At 44.8% G+C, this 11796-nt stretch overlaps 1 pseudogene; it reads right to left on the bottom strand.

Annotated features, from left to right (window-relative positions):
* Positions 1-305: 305 nt before the first annotated feature.
* On the bottom strand, positions 306-632 carry LOC141580341 (peptidyl-prolyl cis-trans isomerase A pseudogene; annotated as a pseudogene).
* Between the last annotated feature and the right edge of the window lie 11164 nt (positions 633-11796).

The raw sequence follows: 11796 nt of genomic DNA on the forward strand, positions 1-11796 counted from the left end.
GCATGGCGCCATCTGCTTCTGGGAAGGCCTCAGGGAGCTGGGAGCAGGCATTTAAGACGGTAAAAGGAGAAGCAAGGGACAGGGAGAGGTGACACACACTTTTTGTCGTTATTATTTAGTTTTTATTTCATAATCATAAACTTAACTCTGCAGTCCAGCTAGGCATAGAAGGGAACAAGGAAAACACGGAACCCAAAGGGAACTGCAGAGAGAACACAAAGATTCTAGGATACTACGAGCAAATGGGGTGGAGGGGTGCTCTCCTGAGCTACAGGAGGAATAATGTAGTGGTTAAGATAAAACACTAGTCAACCTTATTAGAGTTGTCCACAGTCAGCAATGGTGATCTTCTTGCTGGTCTTGCCATTCCTGGACCCAGAGTGCTCCATGGCCTCCACAATATTCATGACTTCTTTCACCTTGCCCAAGACCACATGCTTGCCATCCAACCACTCAGTCTCGGCAGTGCAGATGAAAAACTGGGAACCATTGGTGTTGGGTCCAGCATTTGCCATAGACAAGACGCCAGGACCTGTATGCTTCAGGAAGAAATTCTCATCGTCAAATTTCTCCCCATAGATGGACTTGCCATCAATGCCATTATGGCGTGTGAAGTCACCACTCTGACACATAAGCCCTGGAATAATTCTGGGAAAGCAGGAACCCTTATAACCAAATCCTTTCTCTATAGCGTTCAGAGCACAAAAACTTTCTGCTGTCTTTGCAAACTTGTCTGCAAATGCTTGGAGGAGATATGGCCTAAGGGCTTGCCGGGAACGGCCAGGAACTCGGTGGGGTTGACTGAGGCTGATAGTACAGGACTCCTGGCGGCAGTGGCATCGACTAAGCCAACATACACTTTTAAATGAACAAGTCTCATGAGAATTCACTCGCTGTTGTGAGGACAGTACCAAGGAGATGACACTAAATTATTCATGAGAAATCCTCCTGCCATGATCCAGTCACCCCCCACCAGGCCCCACCTCCAACATTGGGGATTACATTTTGACATGAGATTTGGGTTCATCCAAACTATATCACCAGGCCAGCCATGTTGCTCACACCTGTAATCCTAGCGTTTTGGGATGTTGAGGCAGGAAGATTGCTGGAGGCCAGAAGTTCAAGACCACCCTGAGCAACATACTAAGATCCTATCTCTCTAAAAAAAAAATTAGTCAGGTGTGGGAGTACATGCCTGTGGTCCTAGCTACTCAGGAGGCTGAGCCGGGGGATCCCTTGAGTCTAGGAGTTTGAGGCTGTCATGCCACTGTACTCCAGCGTGGACAACAGAGCGAGACCTTGTCTCTAAAAAAAAAAAAAAAAAAAAAACCGGAATGTAGTAGACTGACTATTTCACTTTTACGGGTGCCTTGGTTAACTAGCCAATGCTAGTTGGGTCTCTGAGTCATTTTGTCAGGCCTCCAAGTCCAAGCCTGGCCATTACAGCCTTGGTGACCCACATGTACACCTCTGGATGGTCCCCAGGAGCCAGAAAGTCTGAAGTAACAAGTAACCAGGTGGCCACAGAAAGGAGTGAAACCACTTGTTCCTGCCTCAACTAATTGCTCCCCCCCTGCAACCTGCAACCATTGTTCCTGCTCAACCTTGTGGAATTTCCCCCCTGGACATTGGGTTTCTCAGAACCCCTACCCCTGTAACTATGTAATTTACTGCACCCTCCCCTCTGCTTGCAACCAGTAACCCCGCCCTTATGATCATGCCTGTAATAGATGACCGCTACCCTTTTGGCCATGCATTCCGTGGCACCCTTCCCCTCCCCAAAATAGATTACCACCTTTAACTGACCACTTGCCCCAAGCTATAAAACCAACTCCTATTCCACTGCCCTCCACTGACTCTTGTTTTGGACTCAGCCTGCCCACACCCGGGTGAAAAAACAGCCATGTTGCTCACACAAAGCCTGCCTGCTGGTCTCTTTACATGAACGATGCTCCTGACACATATGATTTTGACAACTGCTTTGACTCTGTTGTCCACTGTGGTAGTCACATCCACATCTTTGGTAATTAAGTGCCACTACTTGGCCCCTGCCACCCTGGGACTTCATTATCTCCCTTGCATTTAATGATTGCAGTTTACATGGTAATTGCTGATCTAGAGCAAAGAGCAACCACAGACCCATCAAGTTTATTCTGTAGAGTCAGGGAGAAAGTTGTGTCCTCTGGATGTTTCTGGAGTGTGAGTGAAGCAAGAGTGGGAGGGAACAAACCTCTCAAACACCGAACTGTGGAAGGAAGTGGCTTTTTATTAGACCAGAAGCTGCGGGGGGGGGGGGGGGCTACACCCTTATTTACCGAGCTCCCTGAGCTGCGGCTTCTTTCCCCTTTTATAGGCTTACAATGCTAAAGGGGAAACTGAGGCAGAACTTCGTCATTGTCCATTTGCTGGACATCCGACCTTACAATCTTTTGGCTTCATTGATTTGCTAATTCATATGCAGTGTGAGCGGGGACCAACAGGGGAGGGGGCTCACAGAGACAAGACAAAAGCAGCAAGCTGTTTGTTTGCAGAGGTGTTTTCAGGAGGAAGCTTGGTCGTGGAGAAGTGGGGGCGTGAATCAGGGCGGGGCTCCAGCCAGCAGAGATAACACTCATTTGCAGCTCTTTCAAGGTTAACAGATAGCAGAGATGCTGGGAACTAAAGAGGGAGTCATTTTCCCAGCTCTTTGGTATTTTATTTCATTTATTTCATTTTTTTTCTTTCTTCACCCTCCTTCTCATTTGGAAGTGGGGGAGGGAGGAGGTGAAATTGAAGGAGGTGGGAGGTCTTCCCTCTCATGTGAGCAAGGCTTATGTGACAAACTTACTCTAACATTCCAATCTCTGTAAGCCTGTAGATACCTTCTACCACAGTATACAGAGAGTTCTAACATTTCACCTTCCTTTGGTATACACCACTATTTGGTCCAAGTTTTAGCCAACCAAACCAACAGTCAGGCCCCTTTCTAGCCCCTCGAGTTACAACATTAAATGGAGACTTCCTGCTTAGTGGACCATATCAATAAATTTGACCTGATCCAACTTTATGTCCCTTTCACCATTATCACACATGCTTACTGTTCATTTGCACACACATTCTCCAGAGCTCTGTCTCTGTAAGTTGGAGAAATCATGTACTTCTTTTGGAGCGTGGTGCACCTCATCATGGGTAACACTTTGTACCTCATCTTTTGGAGCCCGCTGGGACTTGAGTCTCATAGATTTAGAAGCCACGAGGAGTGGCAGGGTGGGTTCTGAGAATCAGCCTTGTCTTTCAAGGCAGCCACCTCGGAGTTTCCTCAGGCAAGGCAGGGTTAATCTCCTTAGGTGGGGTGGAAGGGCCGTTTATACTGACGAATAATACTTTTTTGAGTCCCCATTTTCCTTGACTAGCAGGAAATTGCAACCCAGTGGTTTTGAGGACTCTGTCTTGTCCCAGGGTTTTAGGAATAAGGCAGTAGGGAGGCTCTGCCCATCCTAGGTTGTCTCTAATTGGCTGGGTGGTAATTCTCTCTTCCCCTCAAAGCCAAGCTCAGCTCCAGGAGCCTGTAACCACTTAGCGGCTCCTCTCTAAAACCTTGCCACCTTCTCTCCAGTTTCTGGGAGTCTCCATTTCCTACCCTGCTGCTCCTTAAAGACATGCTTCCTGCCTTGTCCCCTGACTTCCATTGCTCTAGAATTGATGCCTGCTTTCCACTTTGCCAGAATCCTTTTGCAAGAACTCACAAAACTTGGTTTCCCGATTGAACTAAGAGGTCAGGGAAAAGACCGGAAGCATTCACACAGCTGAAAATCTCAGCCTATTACCCTGTCGTAGTGATGAGATACCGAAGTTGCTGAAGACACAGAAAAGGACTCCCTAACATTTCTAGGGAACGTAAACGTTCTCTAAACACATAAGGCGTGATAGATGTTCCCCATAACTGGATGATATTCCTCTCGTCCTATCCTCCTGCCCTAGCCACAGGGCAAAGCCTTGTGTTTAGGAACTTTATTACTACAGCCTGTATGACTTGCTTTCTGGTGATAGATCTCGTGTGTGAATTGTGAGGACGGCCGGCGTCCAAAGTAAATAGCGATTGTTGTAGTGGAGGCGGGCCGGCCTGGCTGGCTGTGCTTCAGCTCCTTGGCGGCTCCTGCAGCGGTTGCTGCGCTGGAGCTGACTCCGGCTTCCCCAGGGAAGCTTCCCCTGCCAGCTCTGGGGATGCTCTGCCCTCGCATCTCCCTCAGCTGGGAGCTTGGCAACTCTGCTCTTCCCCCTGGCAGTCGGCATCTGGAATGGCTTAAGGGTGAATTCCAGGCAGCAAAAGAGTGCCAGAGTCCTGGGCACTTCCTTCTCCCTCTCTCAGCCCAGCACTGCCCACGTTGCGTTTTCTGAGCAGAACCAGGTGATTCTCTGTAGGGTACTAGAGAAGAGGAAGGACCAGGATGCACTGCGTGCAGCTGTCTCGACTCACTTTGCTCCTTCCTTCCTCCTTTGTTTGGACATTTTCTCTTCCTGGAATGCCTTCCCTTATTCTCTCTTTTTCTCCTGGTGAAATCCCTGCTTATTCTCTAAGACTCAGTGAAAACACTGCCTCTTCTAGGAAGCGACCACCCCTCTCCCCCAACCCTTTTCTCCCACGGCTTTTTGCTTCTCGCTCTGTTGTAATACTTACCATATTGTATTATAGTGAGTGATTTGCCTACCTGAGTGCAATAACTTTTTTTTTTTTTCCTAACTCTTTGGTCCTAGTATTTAGGATGGTGCCTGGAACATATGAATGCTACTGATGATTATAATAACAATTATTATTCATTATATGCTTAGCAGGTTTGAGGCACAGTGCTAAGAGCTCTGTAACATTTAATCCCTACCATGGTTCTAAGGGTAGCTATTAGTGTTATCCTAGTTTTTGGATGAAGTGGCACATTTAGGGAGATTCTGTAACTTCCTTAAGGTCCCATATCTTATAAAGGGTGGAGCTAAGTTTTGAACCCAGGTTTATGCAGCAAAAAGGTCAGTGTTTTACCCACTAAGCTGCACTGTTTTGAAGGAATTTTTCGAATGCATGATTGAATGGATGATTCTAGCAGTACCCAAGTACTCCCTCCATTCCCATCTGAGTGCAGCATTTAGGGTGGAGGCTGTTTTATTCCTCAGGCACTGGACTGCATCATTGTACCTTTGGCCCAGGCTCCTCACTTGATGGTGTCTTGCCTTCCCTTCTGGTGGGTAAGAAAGATCAAAAGGCTCTAGCGATGGGAGAAGCTCCTGATCTGCTTATACATACACTGATCCTAATGTCAAGCGAGCATCGTGATCATGGTCAAGCTCACTATGACTGGTGGTATGAACAGACTGGTTGGCATTCTTCCCAGAGCACTGATAGCCCATAATCTCTCCTTGCTCCGCCTTCCCTCTGTGTTTATACAGGGAAGGGCTTGGCAGGGTTGGGGACAGGGAATATGTGGGGAGCTATGTGTGCTCCTTTCTCTCTTTCCCTATCGCAGACAAGAGAGGGCACCTGGCATTATGCATTGATGTCACTGAAGGGCAGAAACAAATTGCAAAAGTATATACCTGCAAGGAAGGAAGCAAGTAGATTGCAATAAAGATATTTGTCTGGTTTCTCCTAGCTCACTGCCTCTAGCACCTGGCACATAACTGATGCTCAATTAATACTTGTTGAAAAAGTTACACCACATTCAAAAATGCCTTACATTTATAGAGCACCTTATGAATTCAACTTTTTACAGCTCTTTGGTAGCTATCGTATCTACTGATTCTTGTATTCATTTTAAGGAGGAGGATATTAAAGATCAGAAGGGTTTGCTGACAATCAGCAAGCTTATCAGAGCCACTATCAAGGACAGGACCAACACCTGTGACTTTGAATTCTAAAGGAGTGAGAGATGTGCAGTCTCAAAATAGGCCAAATTCGTATATTGATTATTTTGAGTTATAAACATTGAAGAAATTGTGGTTTCAGAAAGGGCCAGTTGTCCTGTCTCCCCCTGCATGTAGCAAGCCATAGAGCTTCCTCTTGGAGAGGGGACTCCCTGTGCTAGGGTAATAAAATAGTCCTTATTGCCAGAGACTGGGAAGTCAGGGCTGCAGTGGACCTAAATAAATATTTACCAAAGTAACTCTTCTTGTCCACTAGTTTTACATCCACCCATATAGCTCCTATGACTCCCTTAAAATTTACTGCCCGAGCCAGATCCCCTTTATCCTGCCATTTCTTCTCAAATTCATTGTTCTTCATCTAAAAAGTGTAAAGGCATCTTGCTTTAGCCACTTCTTTGGATCTCATTCTCTTGTGAAGATCTCCTGTGCATGGTAGTTGCATCTGACAGCTCTAACTTAATCACACCCTGAGAATGACCCTCTATGGCAGATGCACCTGCCAGCAATGACTTAAGAAATGAGGGTTGCCACATGGAGGCTGTTGGAGGGAGGGTGCTAAGGTGCAGTATAAACTACATGCTTTTTTCAAGCAGTTGTGGTTTCCTGCTCAGCTTTCCACCACTGGACTATCCATGCATGTAAGTTGTCCCTAATAAAACCCTTTGTCTCGTTTGCCAGCTATGGGTCTCTTATTTGGGCTCTCAAACATTGTGCCATTCCTATTGCAGTCAACAGAGGTCTGGCATGACACCTGTGTTCACTAAAACTAATATAATTAGTATGCTTTTACCTTGTTAATCTGCTTGGTGTCCATTTGGTTTCTAGTTCTAGCCAAAGAGTCCACATAAAAGCTTAAGGGTGCTCGCTGACTCTCCTACAATCCCGTGCTCATAAAACAAGGAAACAGAAATCTCAGATATTCAATGCCTAAATGTTTATCTGAAAGCAAATTCTACTTTTACGGTTTCATTCTTTGCTTGATTGGTAACCTATCCCATTTCACTGTATTTTTTTGGATCCCTTTTCTCTCATTTTCTGTATTAAAACCATTCACAGTAACTCGTATAGCCATTCGTTTGGAAGAGAACATGGACTTTTTCTTTTCCAAATCATTGTAAGTCAACAGCCCCTCATTGAGGGCCTCCCAAATTAAGTTGTAAGGCACGACCTCCGCCTTCATGGAGCTTCCATTGCGTGGCTGCAGGGACAGACAGGAAGCCTAGGGCATATGAGACAGCAGATACTCCCAACAGAGATTTTGATGAGCACATCAGAGCATCACTGGCTTTTGAGCTAGTGTAAGGATGAATAGAAATTATTTTTTAGACACTCCTTAGGTAGAGATGGGGAAAAGAATTTCAGTTTAAAAGAATAGCGGGGGCAAAGGTAGGGGAGCATGGCCTGTTTAGGGCTGGACGAGTGGTCCTGGGAAAGGATACAAGGAGACAGGAGGCTAAAATGGTGAGCTGGTATCATATTGTGGAGGCTCTTGGGTGCCCCAAGGTGTTGCATTTTCTTCAGTGGGCAGTGAGGAGCCATCAGGAGTTGGTAAGGAGGGTAATGTGATCTCAGCTGGATAGGAGAAACCAATGAGCAGCCATGTCAGTGACCTAGGAGAGACTCAAGGATTCATCCCTCACCTCCCAATTCCCTACTGAGGGTGAGGCACCGTACTGGGCTGGGGTTTCGAGATCAGCGGCACAGAGCCAGGCCTGCAGGCACGCACAATCAGGCGAGCAGGCCATGCATGGCTGTAAGGCACCATCATAAATGTCTCTACCCAGTTCAGTGAGTGCACAAAGAAAGGGGGGTATAGGGTCCCTGGGGAAGGTGGGCGTCAGGAAAGCTTTCTAGTGCAGATGATGCTTGAGCTGAGATTATTTACAGGGTGAGGAAGATGATGAAAGGGTGAGAGGAGGGAGAAGGCATTCATAGAATATAGGGTCCAGCCCTATAGGGTTCTGTGAGCCCCTCCCTGCTGGTGCAGAGACGAGAAACTGTAGAAATGAAAGACACAGACCCAGAGATAGAAAAAAGAGAGTTTGGGCTTGGGGGTCCACTGCCAACCAAAACGCAGAGACCTGCAGTGGCACCGAGTGCCTGGACGCTCTTTTATTGAGTACAAAGCAGTGGGCAGGGAAGGTAGGGTGAGATAATGGTGGTCAGTGATAGGGTCAGGTAAATCACATGCCTTGAAGATAGGGGGCCCAAGACTTTCAAGTCGCCACGGTGAGGAGAAAACCTAATGTGTCAACGCTCTTCGCGTACTTCTTAGAAATGTCAAGGACAGCTTCTGAGAAAAAGAGAAACCAGGAGCAGGAGCAGCTCATGAGAGTAGACATGGAATGTGACCACTGAAGCACAGCATCACATAGAGACAGTTAAGCACCCGGATATCTGCGGGGTACCTTGACAGTCATCAGGCCTTGCCACAAGAGCTTGGAGAAGCGGAGTTTTCTCCTAACTTCCCCAGGAAGGAGATGTCTTAGCCATTCTGGATGTCTCCTTCCCTAGCTGGCTAAACAGCGGGCGCTTTCCCAACACTGGCGTTGCCGCACAGGGGAGGTGCCCTCCAGCAGCCCTTATGCGGGCGTGACAGGGGGCTTAGAGCATCTGGCCTTAGGGTCACTTTGTTCACAATGTCACCTCAGTTCCATATTGAGTAGATATCTTTATGATTATACATGAGTAACTGGAAGATTGTATATGATTATATAAAGAAATAACTATGTGCCTACATTTCTAATTCTTTTCTAAATCAACATTTATATAGGAACAGGTTGAGGCTTCAGACCCTTGCCACAGCACTTGCGGGGTTTCCCCCTGCAATAGGAACAAAGCACTGATCCCACTATCTGGAGATAATTATTTTAAAAATTAGGTGAATATCTTTCTATTTTTATGTGAGGGTGTATGTGTTTGAATAAGAAAAATATGTGTATATATACATATATATGTATCAATACGTAGAAAGTATGGTGTATGTTAATATAGCTTCATCTTCTTTCTCTTTGTATTGAATATCCTGCTCCATCAGCTTTATATGACCTTATAAAATAAGGTTACATTTCTTTAATATTGCAATAATACTGACTTTGAACGCCCACCAGCCCAGCCTGACAGGAAGTCTAGTCTTCCCTGGAGGTTCCTAAGTAATCTCTAAGAATGTGTAAGAACCTGCTACTTACTGCTCAACCTGTCCTAATAGTGGCTGTTCCCAACTGCCCACTACCTAAGATTTCAATAGGAAAGGGAAATATGGGTAGATTGTTCATTCCCGCTAGACTGAAATCACCTCATGGGCCAGGAATCATGTCTTTCCTGTCCACTGCTGTATCCCCAGTTCTTCAGATAAATACCCACAACATAGTAGACATTCAATAAATACACTGTATGAATGAGTGGATTCAAACCTCCACTTGTTCAGGCAATGAACATTTACTGAAGATTTTTGTTGTGCTGAGTTCTGTGCTGGGATTAGAACTATACATGTAAACGAAATAAAACTTTCATCTTTAATGGGCATAAAGATGAGCATTTTAAAAAAAGAAACTGGGCTCCCATGGGAGGCAGTGAGATTTCTAGCATCTGAGGTATTCACAGAAACACCGAAGACTACTGACCAAGGCTGTAGAAGGAATTCTTGCTTGGGAGAAATGCTAGACTAAACAACCATTAGTGACCCCTCCAAATGTAAATTCCTGTGATTGGATGAATTTTAACTAATTGTTTCTAACTTATTAGTCATAAACAAATCACAAAAGGACTCCAAAGAAAATACAGTGACAAGTGAAAAACAAATGTTCTGATGGGATCCAAATATTTGTTGATAACAAATGAAATTTCTTGAGAAGGCTGCAGGAGGTTGCTCTCAATAGGAGACATAATTTTTAAATAGCAGGGATTCGAGAAGTAATGCATTTCAGAATGCGTTTGAACATTTTCTTTAATTCAATCCATTTATTATATTAAAAACTCATATTCACAAGCAAAAATAATTAAGAACTGCATAAGACAACTCAATCAAAGACTTTTTATAAGTCTTTTTTGAGGAAGCCCAAAGGTCTCGACTTTGATCACTGTCTGGGAAATCTAAGTGCAACACTTTAAGACAAAAATGTCCGTATGCTGGTCTTATTGGAATTCAGAATTCATTCATCTGTTCCTTTGTTCAAGAAACACATGGGGAGAGGAAAGGAAGACATAGTAAAAACCCACGACGTGTAATATACTGTAGACTTTGCAATATGAGTAATTCTAATTAGATCATCTACACACATTTAAATAGTCTTTTTAAAAATTCATTTTATTACAAAGTAATAATCATCCATTAAATAGAAGACTTAAAAAATGGCAATAGTAAAAACAATTTCCATAATCATATCACTTAATAAATACCTACTGTTTATGTTTTTGTGATTTCCTTTTAATGTTTCTAAGCATGTAATTTTTACATAATTGTAATATTGCTGTAGAAGCTATTTTGAGCTTTAAAATCCCAATCATTGAAGAGGCTGGTGGAAATAGTTTAGCAGAACTGAAACCTGATTCTCTAGAGCTTTGATATACGTGCCTTGGTTTTCCTTCATGCACCTTAAGCATTACTCTTTTGGGTTGAAAATAAAAACATAAAGGTTGTGTTTAAACAATACCAAAGTGTATTTAAAAATGTGAATTTGGTAAGTATAATGGCCAGATTCAAAACTATATTACAGATTAACAGCTGGATACCTACATGATCAGAGCATACAGTTGTAGCCATTGACCTTACTGGCACACCTAGTCCCAACTATAAATAAATAACTATTTGCCCCGTTTGTTTAATGACCAACTCCCCTGTTAGACTCTAAACTCCGTCTAGTTCACAGCAATATCTCTAGTGCATGGTTTATTGCCTACTGCAGGCTTGGTTCTTAGTAGACATAACTGAAGGAGTAAGTGAATTAATGACTCATTTACTGGGGAAGTGGTTTGGGGGTAGTCCGTCCATCCACCCATCCATCGACCCACCCATCCATCCATCCATCCATCTACCCACCCATCCATCCATCCATCCATCCATCCATCTATCCATCCATCTATCCATCCACCCATCCACCCACCCATCCACCCACCCATCCATCCATCCGTCCACCACCCATCCACCCACCCATCTATTCACCCATCCACCCATCCATCCACCCACCCATCTATTCACCCATCCACCCACCCATCTATCCATCCATCCATCCATCCATCCATCCACCACCCACCCATCCACTTCTTCATTCATCTATCATCAGATGCCTTAGGGAATACCTGTCATGTGGTAAACACTATGCCTTGCTCTCCAGACACAGGGTAAAGCGGTGACAGTGCTGCTCTGAATGGAAGAGCTTGCTCGCTGGGTGGGGAAAGAGTCAGATACCCTCCCCTGAGGTCTTCAAATACCTCTTCTGCAGATTTCTTGCCTGGCATTTACAGCCCTAGAACTGTAAAAACTGGTCATTTTATTAGGGCATTGTTTTTGTAAATCACAAATATGCCACGAGGTGGGCTTTTCAGTCATTAACAACCTAGAATGAACTAGTTTCTCAGGTTTAGGAGGGGAGGGAGAGAAAGCAAGCCATATAGCTATGGAAAGAATACTCTCGAGTCATTATTTTTTCCCTTCTCCATAGTAGGAAGCCCCTGGATCATGGGAAGGCAGCAGTGCCCTTCTGTCTTGAGTTTTGAAGGGCATTGCTGCCTTCCCGTGACCCAGGGGCTTCCTACTATAGAGAAGGGAGAAAATTTGAAATTGAAAATTTCAATTCAATTCCCATGAATTGAAACATGCCCAATTGCCTTGAGCCTGTCACCACCTAGCTGTGCCATGACAGGCAGCTTGGCCAACCCTGAGCCTCGGGGTCCTTACCTCCCTGGAAG

The sequence above is a fragment of the Saimiri boliviensis genome, chromosome 11, assembly GCF_048565385.1.
Source record: "Saimiri boliviensis isolate mSaiBol1 chromosome 11, mSaiBol1.pri, whole genome shotgun sequence".
Classification (NCBI taxonomy): domain Eukaryota; kingdom Metazoa; phylum Chordata; class Mammalia; order Primates; family Cebidae; genus Saimiri; species Saimiri boliviensis.